The sequence below is a fragment of the Stegodyphus dumicola genome, chromosome X1 (assembly GCF_044657685.1).
Source record: "Stegodyphus dumicola isolate Sdum_Otavi_A_Nest chromosome X1, ASM4465768v1".
Lineage (NCBI taxonomy): Eukaryota > Metazoa > Arthropoda > Arachnida > Araneae > Eresidae > Stegodyphus > Stegodyphus dumicola.
Window position 1 is genome coordinate 115,116,096 of NC_140780.1, and position 23,264 is coordinate 115,139,359.

The following is a 23,264-nucleotide window of genomic DNA, read 5'->3' on the forward strand; positions in this document are numbered from 1 at the left end:
AAATACTCATAACTCGTAACTCAAAATCCCTAAAAATCACACAAATGAAATCCATAACTCAAATTCTACTATTTTCCTATGACCACAGAAATCTCAATTCTTCCACAGAAACTAAACATCAGAGAACTTACATTTTACGGACCTTGGCAGAAACCACCAGAAAACAAAACAAAACTTGATACCACTATCTTGATACTACCAATTCAAATACCAAAATTAAGCCAAAACAAGAATTAACCTCAAATTCAGCAACAAGTCCAACCAAGAAAGAAAATTCAATAACTCAAATCAAATCTATTACGATTCACTAGCAAATTTAAGACAACTACTTGTAATCAACAGAAAATTCCCACACATGAGTACAGAGCAAAAGTAACTAATCTTCTCAACTTATTTCAAAAATTTCATAAAACCAATTCCCGTTGTCACCAAAATTCTCATTAAAATTCACTTTCTACAATTCACAAGACTAACTCTATTTCTACTGTTTAAACAATTCTCACCTGACAACTCTTCACAAACTTAAAACTCAGAAGATAACTAATCTCAATTACTCTGACTCATTAAACTAATTAGAACTTCACTCAAGCTGAAGAATTCAATCCAAAAAAATTAAATAACCAAACATCACTATTGCTGATCTCAGGCAAAAATTCAAATCTAACCCATGTTCACTTTAAAACAGAATTTTGCAATTGAAAAACAATCTTCAATTTTTTTTTTTAAATTTTTTTTTAACTCATTCATTTGTATCATTATGCCTTAAGAACTTCTAAAATTCATTGCTCAATACTAAATTAAATTTTCTAACACGTTACACAATATACTGGAATCATATCAAAACATTGTAAATCAAAAGTAATAATATACTACGCTAGATAATCATGAAAACATTACATACATTTCACAAAATATTATTCAATCAAGTAAAAAAAATCAAAATTTCTCTAACGTTACCCCTTACGATTACACATTTCACAAGATTCTGGGTTAAATAATTAGCAAAAACACAAAAAAAAATTTCTAGCTACGCATAACTATGGCTTGTCTCATTCAGTAAATTAATTAGAGACTTTAATCTCTTTCTCTTAGAAGTGCTCCTAAAATGAGTCCAGTTTCTAAAGACAAGCACTCGAAACTTGTTCCAAGGATATACAAATAGCATAGGATTATCGTGAAATAATTCATTTTCCATCTTGTATCATAAATCAGTACGTCGAAAATCGATTTTCAACAGTAGAAACATACAGTATCTATTCTCCTACATTAAAAATATATATTTTTCCTAACTTTAAAGTTCAATTCTGTTTGCCTAACGTTAAAGTCCAAAATTCCTGAAATTCACACCACACTCTCAAAATTTATCCTCTTGTATTAACAAAAAAACAAACACAAATCAAAAACTCTAATTAATCCTAGCACATAAAATTCAACTCCTTCCTTAAAAAGTAAATTACACAAAATAGGTAAATTCAAAATCCAAATTCAATTCTCGATCCGATCCCCCACTAAGCAGAGGTCACGGCACCAATGTTATGAAGAATACCGTGAGAATTCAAACACAAAAAAAAAAAAAAAAAAAAAAAAAAAAAATTGACTGATCTGCTCTTGGACATCTTGAAGTGGAAGGGCCGGGGAGCATATTTGCCGCTCCCCGCCGGAAAACATCTCTCTTCGTAATTACATTTTGTCCAGCAAGCCCGAAAATCAGCGAGTCAGTCAGAGAGTCAGCCAAAAAGTAAGTCAGTAAGAGAGTCTCTTAACCAAAACGCGGCCGGGGAGCATATTGGCCGCTCCCCGCCGGGAAAACATTTTTCATCGTAATCACATCTTCTCTCTCGCTTTTTCAACCTGTTTTCAAGAGTAACATCCACAAGTCCAGCCAACCAGTAAGTGAGCGAGTCCAAGCGTGAAAGTAAATCCAACTCGAATTTCCTTCGTCTCCTTCACAAAACGGGCTCCCACTATGGCTTCACTTATCGCCCCCTTAATTATGGCAAAATCTTCGTTTTCAACCCCTGAATGCGGAAATTAGGGTGATCGCGCATGCGCGCCTTTCTTCACTTAGCCAACAACCGGACCCTCAATCGCCAAAAACCACCTGAATGACTTACATTGAAAGACAAGTAGCAACCTTTGACCTTTCCGTCACGTACTTTCCTCTCTTAAGGTCAACTAACAATGAAAATTCTTTCTCGAACATTCTAAAGGACAAGGCGCGCGAAATCATGACTTGGCAAAAATTGCCTCCCTTTCCCTGCTTCTTTCACAATGAATAAAAGTTTGTACAAGATTTGCAAATAGAGGAAAATAAATAATACTCTTTTAAACTAAATAATATTCCCAGAAGCATCTGTTTTTCCCCAAAATTAAAGCCTTAAAATAAATAATTCATAATCAAATAAAAATTAAGATTTCCATAAATCATAAAATCATTCACCTAATTTTTATAACGCTATCAGATAATTTCTCTACATAACATTCCTTTCCCCTAAGGAATTAAATTTTGGTTTACCAAAATTTAGCAGACAGACACTTCTTGAAATACCATGACTCATACTGTGCAATAAGGCTAAAGGATAACATAATGTAACAATAGTTCACACGACTCCTTGGTAACAGTGACGTTACTGACACATTAAATTTCAAGTCCAAAATGTGCAAGTAAAACAACAATATTAATCAAAGCAATTACTAATTACAATACTCGAGGAAGATCATCAAAAATAATTAATCAAAAACATCAATTAAATCACTTAATTAATTACCTAGAAATACTCAGAACACATACAAAAATAAAAATAAAAATAAAAATAAGGCGCTAATCACAAACAAAATATGTCTAAGATCAATCAATAATGACAAAAAGAATTTCTCTTTTTTTTTCCAGTTCATTGCATCACATTTGTGTTGCAGTCTCTGTGTGGCCACATTTCTGAACGTTTATTTATCTATTCATTCCTTTTCAGTCCATTAATGTAAACAATTTCACCTGAGGTCGAACACATTCTACTATTGTGACAATTTCTGCTGAGCACAATCATGGAGTACATTAAATGAGTACGGAGTTGTCAATGCAAGCGAGGGAAAACCCTGTAGTTAGAAATCATTGTGTTAGCAACTCCCCCCTGCAGCCTTCAACGCGAGAAAATGAAAGCAACCAACCCCGGAATGTGAACTCAGCACCACAATACTCCTTAGTAGAGGAACTTGACCTTAAAAGAAACCAGATTTCACCCTCCTACGTCGACCAAGGAAGAACAATCACTCTTTCAAAGTTGAAGAAGACTTTATCTTTCAATTTTTCCCTTACGATAGATAAGCCACTGAATGTGTTCGGATACTCACACCCGAAGAAAGAAATAATCTAATCCAATTGTTCACCCCCCCAAAAAATGAAATAAATAAAAATAAGATAATTAACGCGCCGCAGATACATAAAATACATTCCTGAGAAAATAACACACTAATAATTCAAACAATTCCAAATAAAATATGTCACATGAACGTATTCAAATAAGGAGTAAAGACCCCTAAGTACTACGAAATTGAATAACTTCCAAGATTGAATCCCAAACAGTCACGTCTAAGAACAGAAGCGGCCTGATCAGGGCCAAGCATTAGAAAAGAAAAGAACGTTACAACACAAGGAACCTCGGAACCAGCCGAAAATACCCCACACAAAAAATCAGAAAGATAACGTGATTGCCCAAAAATTCAGTCCAACCATAATCAATTCCGAAAATAGCATCCAGAATACGCTGTGCAAATACCAATTAGAATTTTATCCAATACACACACAAAATAATAATAATAATAATAATAATAATAATACAACCTAATGCATATACCAAAATAACGTTTGGCCAATATTTACAAACAGATACTACCAAGATACACATATACACATAAAATGAAAATACAATTAAACTGTAAAAATTTCGTACATAATTCAAATGAGCAATGAGATCAGTGATACTTACAAAAATTTTAAACTGCAATACCTAAACAAATACACACATAATCATTACGTTAAACCATATCAAGTCAAAAATATTTCACTGTAATTCAAATCAATCCAAAAAAAAATCAACCAGCAAGAATGAAGTGTCGCTAAAAATTCAAACCTCACGGTAAACACTAGTGAGTAACAACACCATATTTAAGTCCCCTTAGTAAGACCACACCAAAAAAATTCAGTAATTCTAAAAATCCATTAGGTCCACAAAAAAAATTTCAACTAGTCAAAGAAATCAATCAAAGCTGGACTGAAGCACGTTACTAGAACACTAAATAAAATATCACAAATCAAAAAAAGTGTTCAAAACAAACCCCACAATTTAGGCAAAAACTGAGATGTATTCTGCATCAGACTTCCAAAACGTTGTATAGTAACCTAAGTAACAGCTTTCAACAACACCTCCACCCAAACAAAAGAAACAAAGTAACTCTTTACCGCGTCCATGTAAGCTGAGAAAAGCGCTGTATTATGAATGACAGACTCAAACTTTACGTATCAAGCAAACCCCCAGACACGTTGAAAGAGAACATAAGATCTCTTATCTCGGAAAGAAAAGTGCGCTGACTGAAACGTTACAATCCTGAACCAACACAATGAAAAAGATACAACAATAGCTTTCTCAGATAACAAGTTCCTGTTTCTCCCGGTGTAAGAGGTCAAGTGCCACCATGAAGTGCAAGTATTTACAAGAAAACGAGCTTTCAAGACATTACAACTTCACGCAAGACCTAACTGCAAGCAACAAATGCAAAGTTCTCAAAAGTGCTAAACTAAAAAAAATACTCATTACTCGTAACTCAAAATCCCTAAAAATCACACAAATGAAATCCATAACTCAAATTCTACTATTTTCCTATGACCACAGAAATCTCAATTCTTCCACAGAAACTAAACATCAGAGAACTTACATTTTACGGACCTTGGCAGAAACCACCAGAAAACAAAACAAAACTTGATACCACTATCTTGATACTACCAATTCAAATACCAAAATTAAGCCAAAACAAGAATTAACCTCAAATTCAGCAACAAGTCCAACCAAGAAAGAAAATTCAATAACTCAAATCAAATCTATTACGATTCACTAGCAAATTTAAGACAACTACTTGTAATCAACAGAAAATTCCCACACATGAGTACAGAGCAAAAGTAACTAATCTTCTCAACTTATTTCAAAAATTTCATAAAACCAATTCCCGTTGTCACCAAAATTCTCATTAAAATTCACTTTCTACAATTCACAAGACTAACTCTATTTCTACTGTTTAAACAATTCTCACCTGACAACTCTTCACAAACTTAAAACTCAGAAGATAACTAATCTCAATTACTCTGACTCATTAAACTAATTAGAACTTCACTCAAGCTGAAGAATTCAATCCAAAAAAAAATTAAATAACCAAACATCACTATTGCTGATCTCAGGCAAAAATTCAAATCTAACCCATGTTCACTTTAAAACAGAATTTTGCAATTGAAAAACAATCTTCAATTTTTTTTTTAAAATTTTTTTTTAACTCATTCATTTGTATCATTATGCCTTAAGAACTTCTAAAATTCATTGCTCAATACTAAATTAAATTTTCTAACACATTACACAATATACTGGAATCATATCAAAACATTGTAAATCAAAAGTAATAATATACTACGCTAGATAATCATGAAAACATTACATACATTTCACAAAATATTATTCAATCAAGTAAAAAAAATCAAAATTTCTCTAACGTTACCCCTTACGATTACACATTTCACAAGATTCTGGGTTAAATAATTAGCAAAAACACAAAAAAAAATTTCTAGCTACGCATAACTATGGCTTGTCTCATTCAGTAAATTAATTAGAGACTTTAATCTCTTTCTCTTAGAAGTGCTCCTAAAATGAGTCCAGTTTCTAAAGACAAGCACTCGAAACTTGTTCCAAGGATATACAAATAGCATAGGATTATCGTGAAATAATTCATTTTCCATCTTGTATCATAAATCAGTACGTCGAAAATCGATTTTCAACAGTAAAAACATACAGTATCTATTCTCCTACATTAAAAATATATATTTTTCCTAACTTTAAAGTTCAATTCTGTTTGCCTAACGTTAAAGTCCAAAATTCCTGAAATTCACACCACACTCTCAAAATTTATCCTCTTGTATTAACAAAAAAACAAACACAAATCAAAAACTCTAATTAATCCTAGCACATAAAATTCAACTCCTTCCTTAAAAAGTAAATTACACAAAATAGGTAAATTCAAAATCCAAATTCAATTCTCGATCCGATCCCCCACTAAGCAGAGGTCACGGCACCAATGTTATGAAGAATACCGTGAGAATTCAAACACAAAAAAAAAAAAAAAAAAAAAAAAAAAATTGACTTATCTGCTCTTGGACATCTTGAAGTGGAAGGGCCGGGGAGCATATTTGCCGCTCCCCGCCGGAAAACATCTCTCTTCGTAATTACATTTTGTCCAGCAAGCCCGAAAATCAGCGAGTCAGTCAGAGAGTCAGCCAAAAAGTAAGTCAGTAAGAGAGTCTCTTAACCAAAACGCGGCCGGGGAGCATATTGGCCGCTCCCCGCCGGGAAAACATTTTTCATCGTAATCACATCTTCTCTCTCGCTTTTTCAACCTGTTTTCAAGAGTAACATCCACAAGTCCAGCCAACCAGTAAGTGAGCGAGTCCAAGCGTGAAAGTAAATCCAACTCGAATTTCCTTCGTCTCCTTCACAAAACGGGCTCCCACTATGGCTTCACTTATCGCCCCCTTAATTATGGCAAAATCTTCGTTTTCAACCCCTGAATGCGGAAATTAGGGTGATCGCGCATGCGCGCCTTTCTTCACTTAGCCAACAACCGGACCCTCAATCGCCAAAAACCACCTGAATGACTTACATTGAAAGACAAGTAGCAACCTTTGACCTTTCCGTCACGTACTTTCCTCTCTTAAGGTCAACTAACAATGAAAATTCTTTCTCGAACATTCTAAAGGACAAGGCGCGCGAAATCATGACTTGGCAAAAATTGCCTCCCTTTCCCTGCTTCTTTCACAATGAATAAAAGTTTGTACAAGATTTGCAAATAGAGGAAAATAAATAATACTCTTTTAAACTAAATAATATTCCCAGAAGCATCTGTTTTTCCCCAAAATTAAAGCCTTAAAATAAATAATTCATAATCAAATAAAAATTAAGATTTCCATAAATCATAAAATCATTCACCTAATTTTTTATAACGCTATCAGATAATTTCTCTACATAACAATCTGTTGAGATCTTACATGAGAAAAACATGTTCTTTTTACATAATTATTTGATGTAATATTACACGCAAATAATCTGTAACCATTACAGATATATCGTTTGGGATTTTACATGAGAAAAATATGTTCTACTTACATAACTATATGCTGTGATATTACAAGAAAAAGATCTGTAACCATTACAGGCAAAACTCTTGTAAAGTTACAAAGAAAACACCTGTTGCTGTTACTCAAATAACCCATGGCATCCCAGTTTCCATGAGTTTTCTTAGTAACCTTACAGATTTTTTTTTACAGTGTACAAGTTATATATCACTTGAAATTTTAGTTGCAGTTTATGTTGTTATTAGCTTAAAAATAATTTGTTTGCTTTATTCTTTCGGGGCTAGAGCTAGTTTAAGAAGATATTTCTCTGAATTAACATATCTTTTACATTTTGAAATACCTTTCTGCATTTATTGTTATTGTAAATCGTGTATTACAATCAAATTTAAAGTTAACTGGTTGCTATTGCATATATAAATTAAATAACAAAGTGAGTGTTAGAGCTGCAGTTCGGGTAGCTGACCTACAAAGACTTTTAACACTCGAGGAGACGGATATTATTACATTATACTTTTGAAATCTATTGGCTATTGCAAAAGAAGATATATTTTCGCAGAATTTTCGTGAGCATATTCGTAACGAATTGATCATTCTGATATATTTAAATTTTGATTGTTTTTCCTTTTAAAAATAAAACGTTTTCTACCGAAGACCATCTTGATTTTCTTCTACTAGTGACAAATATTGATTTTTAAATATATTTTGATAACTTTTGAAGCATTAATATGATAGATTATATTATGCTTGTCTTCTAGTAGACGCTGAAGTAAATATTTTGATATAAACATTTCCATTGCGAATTCAAAACCTTCTGTTTTCACCGTCGGTGTTTGAAACCAGTGCTTGTAACACCGTAACTCATCCTATGTATGATACAAATTTAAGTTTGAATTTATTTTATTGGTAAGAAAAAATAAATTCTGGCGCCATATTCTGTGTAAAACTCAGACTCATTTCCTTATGATTTAGTTTTAGTGCAGCAGTTTTCTTCGTATGTATTAAATACTTTTCTATAGCTATTTATTATGAGTGAACTTTGATATTCGAGTATAATTTTATTCTGTTAACAAAATCTACCACGTTTACTTTAGTATCATATAGAATGTCATGGTGTGACGAAACGTTATTCACAAAGTAGTAACAAGTTCTTAAAACATAATCGGAGCACTCTCTTGATTAAATTTGCAATGTTTTTTTAAGTTACTTGCTATCTTTCTTTGACTAGGGAATGTCTTTAATGTCATTTACCTCATTATGATATTTGCTTTTCTATAAATACTAAATTCGTGTATTTTAGAGATCATTTTAAAGCCTCTTATGTCCATATTATTACTTGTTTGTCACAATATCTTCTAGCTTATTTTAAATTTTTGTTTTGAGCTAGGTCTTGAGTTTCGCCAAAGAATCTATTTCCATCTTACCAATAACATTTAACCAAAAATATAATTAACAAATTTATTGATATCAAGTTCTAAAATTTAGTTTCTTTCATAATTGAGATGTAATCTAAGTAAAGGAAGGAAATAGACGGCGGCGAGTCAACCCATGAAATTTCCAAATGGATACTAAACCAGAGTCGTTAGTGACGTCGTCCACTCAGTTTTCAGTTGTTGGGTTTTACATACAGACGTGCTGTGTTTTATTCCTGTTCAAAGTCGAACCTTTGCGAATATCGTAAACGACTAACAAGTCATAAAATTGCAAACTATATCGATTTTCTTCATTCTATACTATAATAAAAGACTATTAAATGCATTTACAGTAGGGAAGTAAACTTTGATTTCTGGTTCATGTAGTAAACATTAAATTCGAATTTTTGTTTGTATTTTTAAAGATATCGGTTAGGAAAGCGAAATTCTTTAATTGAATATTTACTTAGCGCTAATAACATTTATAGTTTAATTAAAAGAATAGCTATAACTCAACAGTATTAAGTAACTCAACAGTAACTTAAGTATTTCTATCATTTAACTTGAAAAATTAAACTTCTTACGATATACAGTAAGCGCATAGAAGGTAGGCATATGTTTTTAAAAAACAATATTGATTATACATGATTAATTGTTACAAACAAATTTTTAGAAACAAATTTAATAATATGAATGGAAAACATCATGTATATAAAATTAAATTTCCGTATATTACTCGCACAGTTAAGTTTCAAGCAGTTAGTGTCATTAGGATTATTTCAGAAAAGGGAACAAGAAAAATCGGCATTGTTTTCGATGGGATTTCGATTCCAGAATCTCCCGATAGCGAGCAGTTACACCATGGGCTCCCAGTTACACCATGAAGGCACGAAGTAAGGAAGGAAAATATTATTCAGAATACTTCATTGTGATTTCTTAAATTAAAGATTGTAGAGTTCCCCACTTGTAAATGCTACATTACAGTTGAGCGTGAAGAATCTTAAGAACTGATAAGCAATTAATCGCTTGAGTTTGTGTGACAAGAAAGAACAAGATGGAAGGGTAAATAACCCTTTATTATTCAAATAAGATTTAACAGAACTCCGTCTTGGAGTGTACAATAAAAGCCGACACTTGAGCTTTAACTTAAGAGGCTAAAAAGTAAACTAAAACTAATCTGAACTAAAGAGATATAGCCGAAGCTATCAAAGTTTGAATGGAGTTGGCCCCTTAAACACAAGATGACTGCGAAGCTATCAAGGGCCTGAGTACGGCCGAGCGTAATAACAGCTTTGAGAGAGAGTAGCCAAAAAGTCACACCCGCGCTAATCAGAAACTCTGATTCTCTCTAACTCAGCAAGTAGAACTACGCGATTAAATACCGCTCTTCCTCATTATGCATTCAGACGTGATTCTAAAATTACGTTCTGGGCGGAATTAGTAAGTTGAAGTTAAGAATTTGTCAGGAAAGAAGTTTAACTCAAAATTTAATTGTTAATAAAATTAACATAATTCTTAAAAGATAAACATTTTCATAACTTTGGATGCGAAATTTGTTGAATTATTCAGCAATGAATATGACTATTTCAGATATAATTCAAGAATTTCTGTAGCAAATTTAGAAAGCAGCTGAACAAAAAAAAAAAAAAAAAAAAAAAAAAAAAAATGCTCCAAGTTCTCGCTTACTTAATGCAATGAAGAGTATTATAGTGATGCAAAATCATTGGATGATATTAATATGGCGTGCCTGCACTTTTATGTTTCAACAGAAAAAATGTGAGCAAGCTGTCTTCATGTAATTTCTCACACCATATTTTCAAATTTCTATATTATTAGCCAGAATAAGAGCACCTGTAACAAACAAGAGACACGTTAGTTGATTTGCCTATTCACTAATAAGCTAATTTTTATGGTGTGCTAAGTTATGTCAGAGTAAATAAAATTTACAGCTATTTAATAATGATATAGAAAAATGTTCTACGTTTTAATACATTTTTATACAATAAATATTTTGATCTATCTTCATATTTTTATTTCATATTCTTGAGCTACAATCACTCTAGTATAGAATGGTTGTCGAAGAGTAAATCGATATTATATTAATGTCTCTGAATGGTAATAAACGTGGCCTACGTGAAAAATTTAATTTAATTTTCCTAAAGTATTAAATGCTGATGCTATATTTGGAAAAAATTTCGTACTTATTTATAAATTTAGTGAATTTGATTGTGAATTGATCAGTAATTTATCAGTAATTGATCAATGAATTGATCAGTAAATTCATTTTGCCCTTTTTTTATGAACATCTGATGGATTGGAAACAAATGCCAAAATAATATTACTTAAGCATTTGTAAATATTACACCAAAATAAGATTGTAAAATTGATTAAAATAAAGGAAATATTATATTTAAGAACATTATAAAGTTACAAACATGTTGAACTAGAGAGATTGAAAATTTAAATTGGATTTTAGAGGCATCAATTTATAATTACGCTAATAATGTTTGAGATGCGCTACAGATGAGCATTAATTTTTATGCTTTAAAGTATTTTATAATGCTTTCTTCTATGATTTACCATAGTGCATTTGGCATTAAACTTACTACATATAGAAGCTGAATATTAGAACACATTTTAGGTAAAAATTAAGCGGTATATAGTAACTAAAATTGATATAAACGTTTAGGAAGTAATGCGTCTGCAATTTAAAAAGCGGCAAGCTAGAACTTTACTTCTAAACATGTACCTAAAGTACATGTTTTATTCAATGCAGTTCTACAGTCAACGTTTTTTTTCTGCATTTCCTTCTAAATATTGATTTAACTCTCGGGGTGAAAAATTTATATGATGATTCTAGGAAATGTACAAGCAAAATGCTAAGTTGCATTAAAAATAATTTCCGCTCTTTATGAGCAACAATCAATAAATGACATAACGACATTTAACAGTAAAATTCACTTTGCGTCCATGCTATAGATACAGAGAATTTTGTACTCGATGCAGTTAAGAATATTTATAGTGTTTCAGTGAAATTTAAAAAATTATATTGAAGAAGATGCTATTAAAATAATTTGCCCCGCTGACCTTTCTTGACATACAAAAAGCTGAAGGATTATCCTGACAAAAGATGTCACTCTGTAGCTGGCTTAAAAATAATCTTCAATTCCTTATCATTCTGAGGGATATTGACTGAATTTTGCATGTCATAAAAATTTTAAATATTAATCTGCCACTAACATCCTTAGAGTAATCTGGTCTTTTTGTTATCCTTATAAAATATAATTCGTATGGATCTGTTATATTTCTGGGAAGCTAGAAAAACTTTTTTCTGGCTTTGTCAAAACGTAGGCAAATTAAATATTAGGTTACGCGTAATTTTTTTTTGAAATGGTAGTTTTATTTTAGTAAAAATTGTAACACATAAGTTGGTCAGGTCAATTTTGACCCGTGAAGTTTCTGGTACATAAAAATGAGAAACTGAAACTGTCTAGAGTCTACAGTGTGGTTAATCGTGGTCTGACTAATGAAGAAAGCAGCCTGATGTCACATCAGAGAGCAACCAAGATCTCAGGGTTGTCAATGGTCTCGTTTAAGATTTGAAGGAACATAATGTAATTTGTGATAACTTTTCATGTCGTATGACATTGGATAGCTTCTTTTAAAAGAAACCTGACAATGATTGGAACAATAAAAAGAATAAGCTAACAATTCAAACGCAATTTGAATTGTTAGCTTATTCTTTTTATTGTTTTAGGTTTTTATTGTTAAAGGTTTTTATTGTTAAAGGTCTTTTTATTGTCTTTATCTTGAGAAACGGGCTTTAAAGGACACATCAACATTTGAATTTACGAAGGATATGACTCTCGCATCGTATATCCCGAAAAGAAGTATCTCGTAAAAGCAGAAAAAATTTAAATTCCAGGTTATATATATTTATGAAAAGGACTGAAGAATTTTGTATTAACTTGATACAAAGTTTGAATCAAATGACATGTTTGGACGGTTTTCAAGTTTCATTTACTATTTAAGATTTCATAATTTTCATTATATTTCTTTAACCTCTTTTATTTTCTTTTAGATCCCATATTTATGTCAATTGTTAGATGCAAGAAACGCAGGTTTGGGCAGAAAATCTGCTGTTATAAAAAGTGAAACTACAGAAAAGCTGGAAACATTATTGCTTAATAAATGTATGTAAATGAATAGGTTTGGTATGGTTAATTTGATTATGTGAAAGCTGTCAAGGGGTATTTGCCTACAGGGAGGGATATCTTCGTGGACAATTTTCTAAAGGAAACTGGCTCGTATACACGTTACACACGGGAAAAACCACGAAAACGCCCATGCAACCAGCCCTCAAATTCAGACCTTTGTTCATCGGCGTAACCGCTTGGCGGCTTGTGGGCTCGAACCTTAATACCAAAGGCTTTATGCAGTTTTGTAATTTCAAGAAGTATGTTATAATAAACAATAAAAGCTATAATATTGTTTCTGACCAAAAGGTAGCCGTTTTACCTAATCAAGAAGAAGGGCATTAATAAGCTTTATCATATTGTCTAATCATTGTATATCTAAAATAACATGAAATAATATTCCACTGAAATGGATATACCAATAGATTTTAGTTTGTCCCAGTTAGACTCATTTAGGTTTAGCCCATGTAAAACACTTAACCGATGTAAGGAAGTACTTTTGCTTTAAACACCACAGCGAGAACTAACATAGTGTTCTCTAAGGTTAATAGAAGTGAGAGACAGTCAGATAACACATCACTCGAAGTAGCATATTACAATATTTCGAGCTCGTTAAAGTAACAGACCATCACTCAGAACTGTCGAAGCAGAATTCGAAGCGAAGATATTCTGAAAGACAGTCTCAAAGTAGCAGTAGACATAATCAGGCTGTCACACCTCACCGTTTAATAATTATCGAATACTTGTTACACAAAGGCATAAGCTTGACTTAGAGCAGGTGTTCACAGGACCGAACCCTCGAAGCTGAAATCAAATGAATAAACTAGACGTAACACATGCCCTGCAGTGGCAGGACACATGCAGTGGGCAAGATGACTCCATTTCACACTAAAGTTAAACAGTCCAGAAAGAGAGCGTGATAAATGTATCACATGGCGTAAGTTCAACTCAGGACGGTCGTCCTCAGTACTTATCACTTCTCACTCTCGATATATTGTTTTACTATTTTTTCTCCTCGTCGTCTCTCCTTGTATTTTCCTCTATTTAGGTTTCATCTAAAAAATGACTACGCCAGTCATATCAACCAAACCCATCTGCTCTTCCTCTCGTTTTACATATCGCTTTTCTTCTTCCTCTTCTCACTTCCTTATTCCATTATTTCCCATCAATCTAAACTAAGACCATCTGTCCAAATGACGCTCAAATGACATCTCTCACTCTATTTCTTCTTTTCCGGATCAACCATTTTCAAATACATTTTTACTGGATATCCGTTTTTTAATTATTAATCTAAACTGTCGCTTAAGGCAACCGCGCCTCACATTATCTTTCATTGGTGGAAGGCTCGATCGAAATATAGTCTGTACCTGTCTATATATAAACTCTCTCAGGAAGAAGAAAGATCCTTTTTTTTCTTTTCCTCCATTTATTTCTCATCTCGAAATAAACTATGACCGTCTGAAAGAATTCCACATCTTATACTCTATTATTTCCTTTCGAGATCATCCAAGTATTTTCAAAATTAATCCGATTATTAATTGAATTGGAAGATGTATAAGGAGGCTATGTCACAATAGTGAAATTTTAGAGAAGCTACAAAAAACTACCCCAATCCTCACAAGAATGCCCGAAGCTAAAAATAAAATATTATGAGACTGATATAATTGGAATTCATATAATTCAGCGTTTTTTAAACATTTTATTTGTTCATGGCGTTCCCCACAAAAGTTTTTAAAAAATTACACACATGCCCTTTTTACAACTTGCGAGATTTTTTCTTCCAGGACTAGGCACAAATTACAAAAAACACTTATTGTCATGAAACATTTGTTGCTGTTGAAGCTAGTAGCAAAGTGATGATCCGTGATCCGTAATATACAAACTGGCTCAAAATACGGAACAAACATTGGAGAGGAGGTGAGAATTTAAGAGTTATGGCGGGGCACCTGAAGTAGAATTTGATTCTTGCAGAATTTCTAATTATACAATATTGAAGCATTTTGTAAAATACACAAAGGAGTTAAAAGAATTACAATAAACCCATACTTAGGTTTTATCTTACAAAATACTGATTATCTTACGGATAAAGGCTTTCAGTTACGGTTGTTTGCTTTGCTTTAGTTGATAATGATTAAAGCACACTAGGGCTATTTGTCTAAGGGAAGGGATGGCTTTCTGGAGGGCTTTCTAAGGAAAACTGGCTCGCATGCACGTTACACAAAGGGAAACCACGAAAACGTCCATGCAGCCAGCCCGATAGCCTGGAATTGAAGCCATGTCGTAACTACTAGTGTTCAACTATTTTATTCCTCGGCAGCTGGTGCACCTCAATTACGGTTTCATTGATACACAAGATCTGTAGAGAATCGACTTTGATCTATATTCGCTGGTTATATGGAATCCGCTAAAAGAATCCCCAGATGGTCTCAATTTGAATGAGTAAATTTGGAATATTTTGTCCAAAAGAAGAAAAACATACTCTTTTAACTGCCGAATGAAAATTTACGTATTTCAAATGGTCTAGAGAAATAGTTAATTTTATGGAAATAGTTGATTTTATAGGAAAATAGTTAATTTTATGGAAATCATGAGGAAGCAAGCTTCTTTAGCGTTAATCATAAGACAGTCATCTCTGTACATAAAGATTTTTATCAGAATGGTTTATGTAGTTCATTTCGGTCATCTTTGAGTTAATTACTACATTCATACTGTAAAGGTCTTGATTATTTTGCCATTTTAACCCTCGTAGTTTTCATATGATTCAGAAGAATCAAATTCCATTATAAATAATTATTGGGCAAATCTCCTATATACAAGGTTAGAAATCGTATTTACCACATAAACAACTAGCCAGTCGAAAAGCGGATCACAGATTAACCAATTAGTCCGTGAGAGGGTTTTCACGCGTCACTGATTACAATGTAAAAACGGGTCATGAGAATTTGCACAGGCCCCCTTTTAACAACTTCTTCCACCTACGATCTCCCGTTTAAGCCCTTAGGCATTGTTTATAAAGCCTGGTGTAGTAATGTAGTAATGTATTTCCGTCATTAATATCATTTTTGAGATTAATGGTAAACCTCATTTTTGAGATTAATTAATTAACATAAACCTGTTTTGCATCTACCGATCCAATTATGAGTTAAGCCTGACTCTTAAGATATTTCCGTGGTCTAAAAAGATTAGTTCTTTTATGTATTGTACCAATTTAGTCAGTAACTTCCCTTCGAAAACGGAAAAACTAATCCTTGTGATCTGCCAAGTTCTGCTCCGAAATCAAGTAGGAAATTTTAGGTCTCCATAGTAGGCTTAATTTATTTGAGCCTTATGTACTGTTTTGATCGCGTGAGACACATGTTCCGCCTTTCAGAAAAATGTTAAAGCAACGACGTCTCACGTCATCTTTCTTTGGTAGAAGGATCTCCTGAAACATTGTCTGAAACCCAATCAGGAATCAAACTAACACACTGGGGAAATTTATGCAACTTCAATTCCCATTTGAAGCGTCAGAGAATCGAAATTCCGTGTACCTACCGCTGCACGAATAAGAACAAAAATAAATTTACAAAAACGGCTTTTAAAAACGCAGCAGAATATGCAGGTAGTCTGCTTATTACTGTTCTACCACGTCTAACGGCAATTCACATAATGGAAGAAATTTTCAGCTTCCTCCCTGTCATTCAGTTGGTGAAAAGAACCTTTCCATTTGCTTTATTCAGTCTCTGTAAATTCAGATCCACTGGATAATTAGACAATACCAGGTCAATCTTCAGACATGTGTTTTTTTATAAATCATCATCCATTCTACAGCACCGATTCTTTATTGACATATGAAGCAATTCACTTAACTAGAACCCCAAGAAAGTACGGAGTTTCTTTACTTTTGCCATGAGAAATATTAAACGGAAATATATTTATCTATTTTTTATCTTTATTATTAGTCTTGAATCCTTTGCATAAATCTTTCTCTTTTCGGCTTTTGAACACATGTCTTGTAACGGATAAACAAATTTTCCCATCCTTTCTTTCGAACGAGTCAAAAGCGGAAAAGTTATGCCCTAGAGAGCTGACTTCATATTTGTTGTATAAAAGAAGGCTCTCGCGACTATTCGAATCACGAATCTTCCAACTGCCCACTGCACGTACTACCATTTACACTGCAATAGCAGGCACGAATGAATGCGATGATCCCTCTTCTTGAATGGCGATTGGGAAGAAAATTTGAACTAGTCTATTAAATTTAGGAGTAAATGTAATCTTTCACCGCATTTTAGTTCGAGCTCTACTCTAGAAGCATTAAATTATTTTTCGGAGCAGTAAGCACAAAACCTCAGCTATGTCCTCACCGAGATTTGAATCACATTTGTTTTAAATGCTAGCTGGATGTGCTATCAGTTTCATCACAAGGGATGCACTTAGGATGTCATAAGTTCTTACAAACTTTTGTTTCTTTATCATGTTATTCAGTGTACCCTATAGAGGTTTACAGTTTTCAAGTCAGTTGCCTTTTATTTGGATAAAACATATATAGTAATGTATATAAACTAATACGAGCAGAAACGCGTTTAGAAAGTTTCATTAATTATGCATTTAGAAAGTTTTATGCTATTATAACTGAGAATCCTTAATGAAGTAACATATTTGCTCATCTTTACTTTATATTATATTATATATTATACTTATTTCCGCTATATTTGATATGAGTTGGTGTTAATATTTGCTCTTTTATAATTTGTTTAAAGGGGACTGAAGGGCCGATAAGTTTTATTTTCTGAAGCGGTAGTAATTCTGGCTTGTAGAAACGATGAATAAAACACACAATAACTTGCCCTGTATAATAAAATTTGCTTCACATAACACAAGATAAAATAAAATTCCTTTTGTCACTGATGATGAATTCTTTTTATCATTACAAACATGAACAAAACAAAGTAATGGAAACAGAAATGTACGTAAATACAACAATAAAATTCTTTACTCAAACATCCATTTTATATAGGATTTTTAACATAATAAGTAAATACTTATAACAGTTTCAAAAAGCAAACATTACGTATTAGCATTTGGATTTAAAATAATATAATAAAAATAACAAAACTGAAATTTTCAATTAATAGAACAAACTTATTTAATGCTTTAATTTTCTTAATATCATTTGAATTTGACAACCTATACGCATTAAAACTTTTCTGTAGCTCTTTAAAGAAGTATTTTTAAATATTGTCAGCCTTTTCCTCACAATATTCCTCACAAGAAATACCAATAGCAGGATTGGCAGATATCGTTACTGAATAGTCCACAATTAAATATAACTTCTATAAGTAAAAATAATAAACTTATTTAATGCTTTAATTTTTTTACCATCATTTGAAGTAGACAACCTATACACATTAAAACTTTTCTGTAGCTGTTTAAACAAATATTTGTAAATATTGTGAGCCTTTTACTCACAATATTAAAGAAATACCAGTAGCAGGATTGGCAGATATCGTTACTGAATAGTCCACAATTAAATATAACTTCTATAAGTAAAAATAACAACTGCTCTTTATGCTGCTTTTGAGAATGCATTTCATATTTTTTGATAAAAGCAATAAATTACCTAAATTAGAAACACTATCCTATGCAAACAACATGCAGAAGTTTCAAACAATATGCACTGTAACATTATACACTAAATTCTGTATAAATGTATATCTACTATAGGTTTGTTGTTGGATTTAAATCCTCTTCACTTTAAATATGATCAAATAACAGAAGTTTACCAGGTATATAATTTTTTTATACATGCTAATTCAATCAAACGCATTTAATTGGTACTTTTCTTAACATGTTGGAATATAGTATTATTAATGCATTTTGTCCCCTGCAAATATGAATAGCATTCTCTGGCATCTGATTATACAAATTAATTCGAGATTTTAAATAATCCCATTTAATCACTTATTAATATCTAGTTAGATCCATAAAAACAAGGTTTCTGCTAATTATACTTTTGTATAAATGTTCTCCACAAAAATACTCCTGTTAATTGAAATTATAATTCGTTTGAGGAATTTTTTGATATTAGAATTGCTTTTTTGTGCTATCTTCCGAAAATTAATAAACAATAACATAGTCTTTTATTTCAATGTATTTCAATAAACATGAAACATTGATAAAGTGGTAGACTAAAAAATTAACATTTAACAGAACATATGAATGCCGCAGGATCAGTTGAAAGAATTACTGGCTGAAACAAAAAACCGAAAAACTAGATCATCTTTGAGATGCTTGATAAGTGTGATAGACGTTTTCGTGTTAAAATCCCGCCTGTGCTGTCTGTTGCTTTAAGACAAAGTACTTAACATATTTGTAATACATCCTCTTCATGTGTGATTCTGATTTCTCATCACCATATTAATTTTAAATTTTGACTTTCCCTCATATATTTATTTATTTGTATAAGCACGCATTCTTTGAATTTTATAGGAAATACAGAATTAATTGCAGACACTGTTCTGAATTTCATGAGTGAAGTCTATTAATAAGAGTAATTACCCCGTTTACGCTTTGTTCTCTAACAAAAATCTTTGCATTTTCTGAAATTTGTCATAATTATGAAAGGTTGCATGTTTACACCAAATTTTGTAAAATAAAAAAAAAATATTAGAAAGGATTTTGTCACAACTGTTTTCAATTCTTAAATTGATCGAATTTTAAAGTTATAAAATATCTACTTTGAAAACAAACCAGTAGTAAAACATATAGCAATAAACTCTGTTTACCAATAATTTAAGCTCCATAATATTAGCTTTAATGTGCTCTGTTATGCTCTGTTTAACAATATGGTTGAGAAAATATGTTGTAGTTGGAAATATATGACCGGGGTTAGTAGAACGGTAATAGTCTTATCTCCCACGGTTCCATGCGTTTGCTTGAAGGAAATATAAAATTATCTAATTTCATTCCTCTCAAACATGAGTTTCTCATAGTCAGTATCTAAATTAATTTTACGTAATCATGTCTGCATTAAATTCAAGGCTAACAGAGATAAAAGCATTTGGACAAATGCTGATAATATAAGAGCAAAAAAATGGATAATGTTTTCATTATCTTTAATATTTTAGGTTTGAAATATTTTATAATAGTGTAGACTACTATTCTCGAACGCAGAACTGACTACAAGCGAAAAACTTTCCGTACCATTTTTCTACCTATGCTTAACATGAGATAATGCATTTTTATTTATATATACTGTACTCACTAAATTTTACTTGTTTTTCCTGCTAACGTAGACCATTAATATAAACTCAAGCCCAAAAGCCATTTTCGCGCCTAAATGAGCACAAATAACAAGTGTGTATTAACTGGCATAAAAACACAAGCTAAAATACTTACAGGACTTGATATATTGGCTAGAGTTAACCGGCTCAGCAACTCAGGATTCTGAAAGTAAGTGTACAGATGGTCAGCTCTGATGTCCATATTCTTTAAAGATATATTTGGACGATAAATCGGCTGCAAAAACTACTCTCTTAGTATTTTCTTTTTTCTTCACCTCGCCGCAGATGGTTTATTCTCCTAGTTGTTTGCTTGTTATGTTTTACCTATGCCATACCTGGAAATGGAAAGGAAAAATAGATATTTTAACTGTCTTTTCCTCGACGGGGATCAGACTTGAAGTGCGCTAATGAAAAGGAAAGGTTGTTTCATTCAGGTTTCTCTACAAAGAGAAATGAACAGTTTTTTTCTGGAATGTAGAAAAATATATAAGAACTTTAAAAACGAAATTAACTCAGTTAATTCTTTATTACAAAATGCTGAACTTTTTTTACGGTTTGAATGCTGTCTAGATTCGTTGTGAAGACTTAGAATGCTTTTGGAAGACACTGCAACCTATTGGAAATAATTTTGTACAATACGTACCCTCTCAGGTTACGATGGGAAAGTGATTACCAGCGATCATGAAGAAATCAATCGCCTATTAATTTTAAGCAGAAGGGTATAAGAAATTACCTACTGGCTTTGATGGAGCAGTGGGAGATATAGGATTCCTGAAAAAGAAACGTCCCACATTTAACAGCTGTTCTAAAGAAACAAAATTTATGTTTTATAAAGAAATAAAATTCCAGAAGAATATATTTCTATCTAATGCAGACACCATTCGTATAATATTAGTACTAATCAGTATTGTAATATTACGGGAAAAATATTTGCTTTGAATATGAGTTGAAAGTAAAACAATAGTTTATGCTTATCTTATTATGGTTTTCAGACGTTTTTTGAAAGATAGTCTAAATATCTTGCAGGGATGTATTCCAGAGTCAGTGCATCAAATAAGGATAGACTAGAGTCAGTAAACCTGCCTATGAAATGTTAGCTATCTCGTTTAACACTGTGGCTTTCTAGGATAATAGACATAAGTTTGTGACGATGCATTCGTTAACGTAGATATAGGAAAAAGGATACTTAACTTGTGACTGCATGTAACAATACCTTTTATCTCCTGCTCTCTGTAATTACATATATATTGCTAATTTGTTAATTGTGAAATATATGTTACTAACCATGATTTTATGTAAATGGGTTTGCATCTTTGTCATCCCTGAAATTTATTAGAATTTAGCAGCGTTCTCACAAGCTGTTAAATTTGACTAGGTGTTGACAACATATCGGCGGGCCAACTGCCATTTTGCTAGTGCAGTCTAGTATAGACGACAAAGAATATACATCAAAAGTTCGGGATTGGGACACTGTTGTTCACTTGTACAATACGTACTCTCTCTGAAATTATACATGCTAAGCTCTTGGTTTGTCTTTTGACAATGATAAAACTTTAACAGAATCATCAGAAGCTCCTTGGCATAAAACATATGATTTTTCAAGGTTTTGTTCATGTCATTTATAATATAAATAATGAGCACAATGAAATCATCTTCTCATTAGAGTTATGAAATGAGCCTGTGGTGTCCGCTGATAATCTGTGTCATGTGACAATGATTTCACATGTGACTTACAATAAATTTACTGAAATTTTTGTATTTATTCTTGTTTGGAAAACAATGTTTGCACTTCTGATCACGCACAAGTGAACAATAATTTGATTTTTTTCCAATGGCAGATTTTGAACAGTTACATTTGTAACAAAGTCCATTAATCTATACTAAAGCCAGATGTGGTGGTCTCTTTATTATTGAGGCATCTAATAGGTGTGCCACCATTGCCTCCTATGAAGGAACGGACAGTTACAAGCATGCCTTCTCCGGGATTCCAAGCCAAGCCCTTCGGTATCACAGTCAGGCTTCCCTAACCACTATACCGTCTGTGCGGCTACAATAATTTGATAATGGCACCTAATTGTAGCTGTAGATAAATACTTATCCGTCTTTCTGCAAGTAACTCATGGAAAATACGGTATAGCAAGTATATTTGAACTTTATTTGCATTTACTCATTCAGAAATATATTTTCACTTACTACATGGGACAAAATCTCAACAAACTTAGTAAACATTGGTAGGATGATTATTTATTACACGCTTGTTTATTCACGATGTACTGTTTGCAGTTTTCTATGCTTGGGATCAAATGGAATATAATTTAGCGTAGATCAAAAATATAAAGCTAAATTAAGAATAACAACCTCATATGTATAAAGTTTGAATATTATTGCAAACAAGCGGTCATTATAAAAATATTTCGAAATCATTCTTTCTCTCAGGTTTCGCATTATTTGTTCACAACACGAAGCTATATAAACTAATAGGCATATATGTTGGAAAAAAGGTCTGAAAAAAAATTAGAAGGAAGGAGAGTTAAGCTATAACCTCCACCTCTGCCGTAGATGCATTTGCTTTTTAACTGATTCACGTGGCTTAATTGCATTTATTTTCTACCACTAGTTTCGAATGGGGTTTAAGGAACGGGATCTCGCTGAGCCCTGTAGGTTAGTTCTATCACTTGTTAATATCTTCAACTTTTTAGTTTCGTTACTTGATTTTCAGTTACCGCCCAAGCAGAAGCGAAGTTTGTTAGCGTCGAGTTGACGCATTGTAAATTTCAAAGATTTAATAAAGGGTACTTTAACACTTCTCTTGTATAGTTTCCTGCTACTCCAGTTTTCATACAGAAGTTTATCTACTGGACTCTACATCATCACAACTGCTTTTTACGGTAACAGAAGTTTCTATGCAGCAATAAAATTTATTATTGTCCAACATTACCCGCTTAATATGTGAATAAACGAATGAAGGAGAAAACATAATTGTTTTTCAACCTAAAATTGGACTACACGT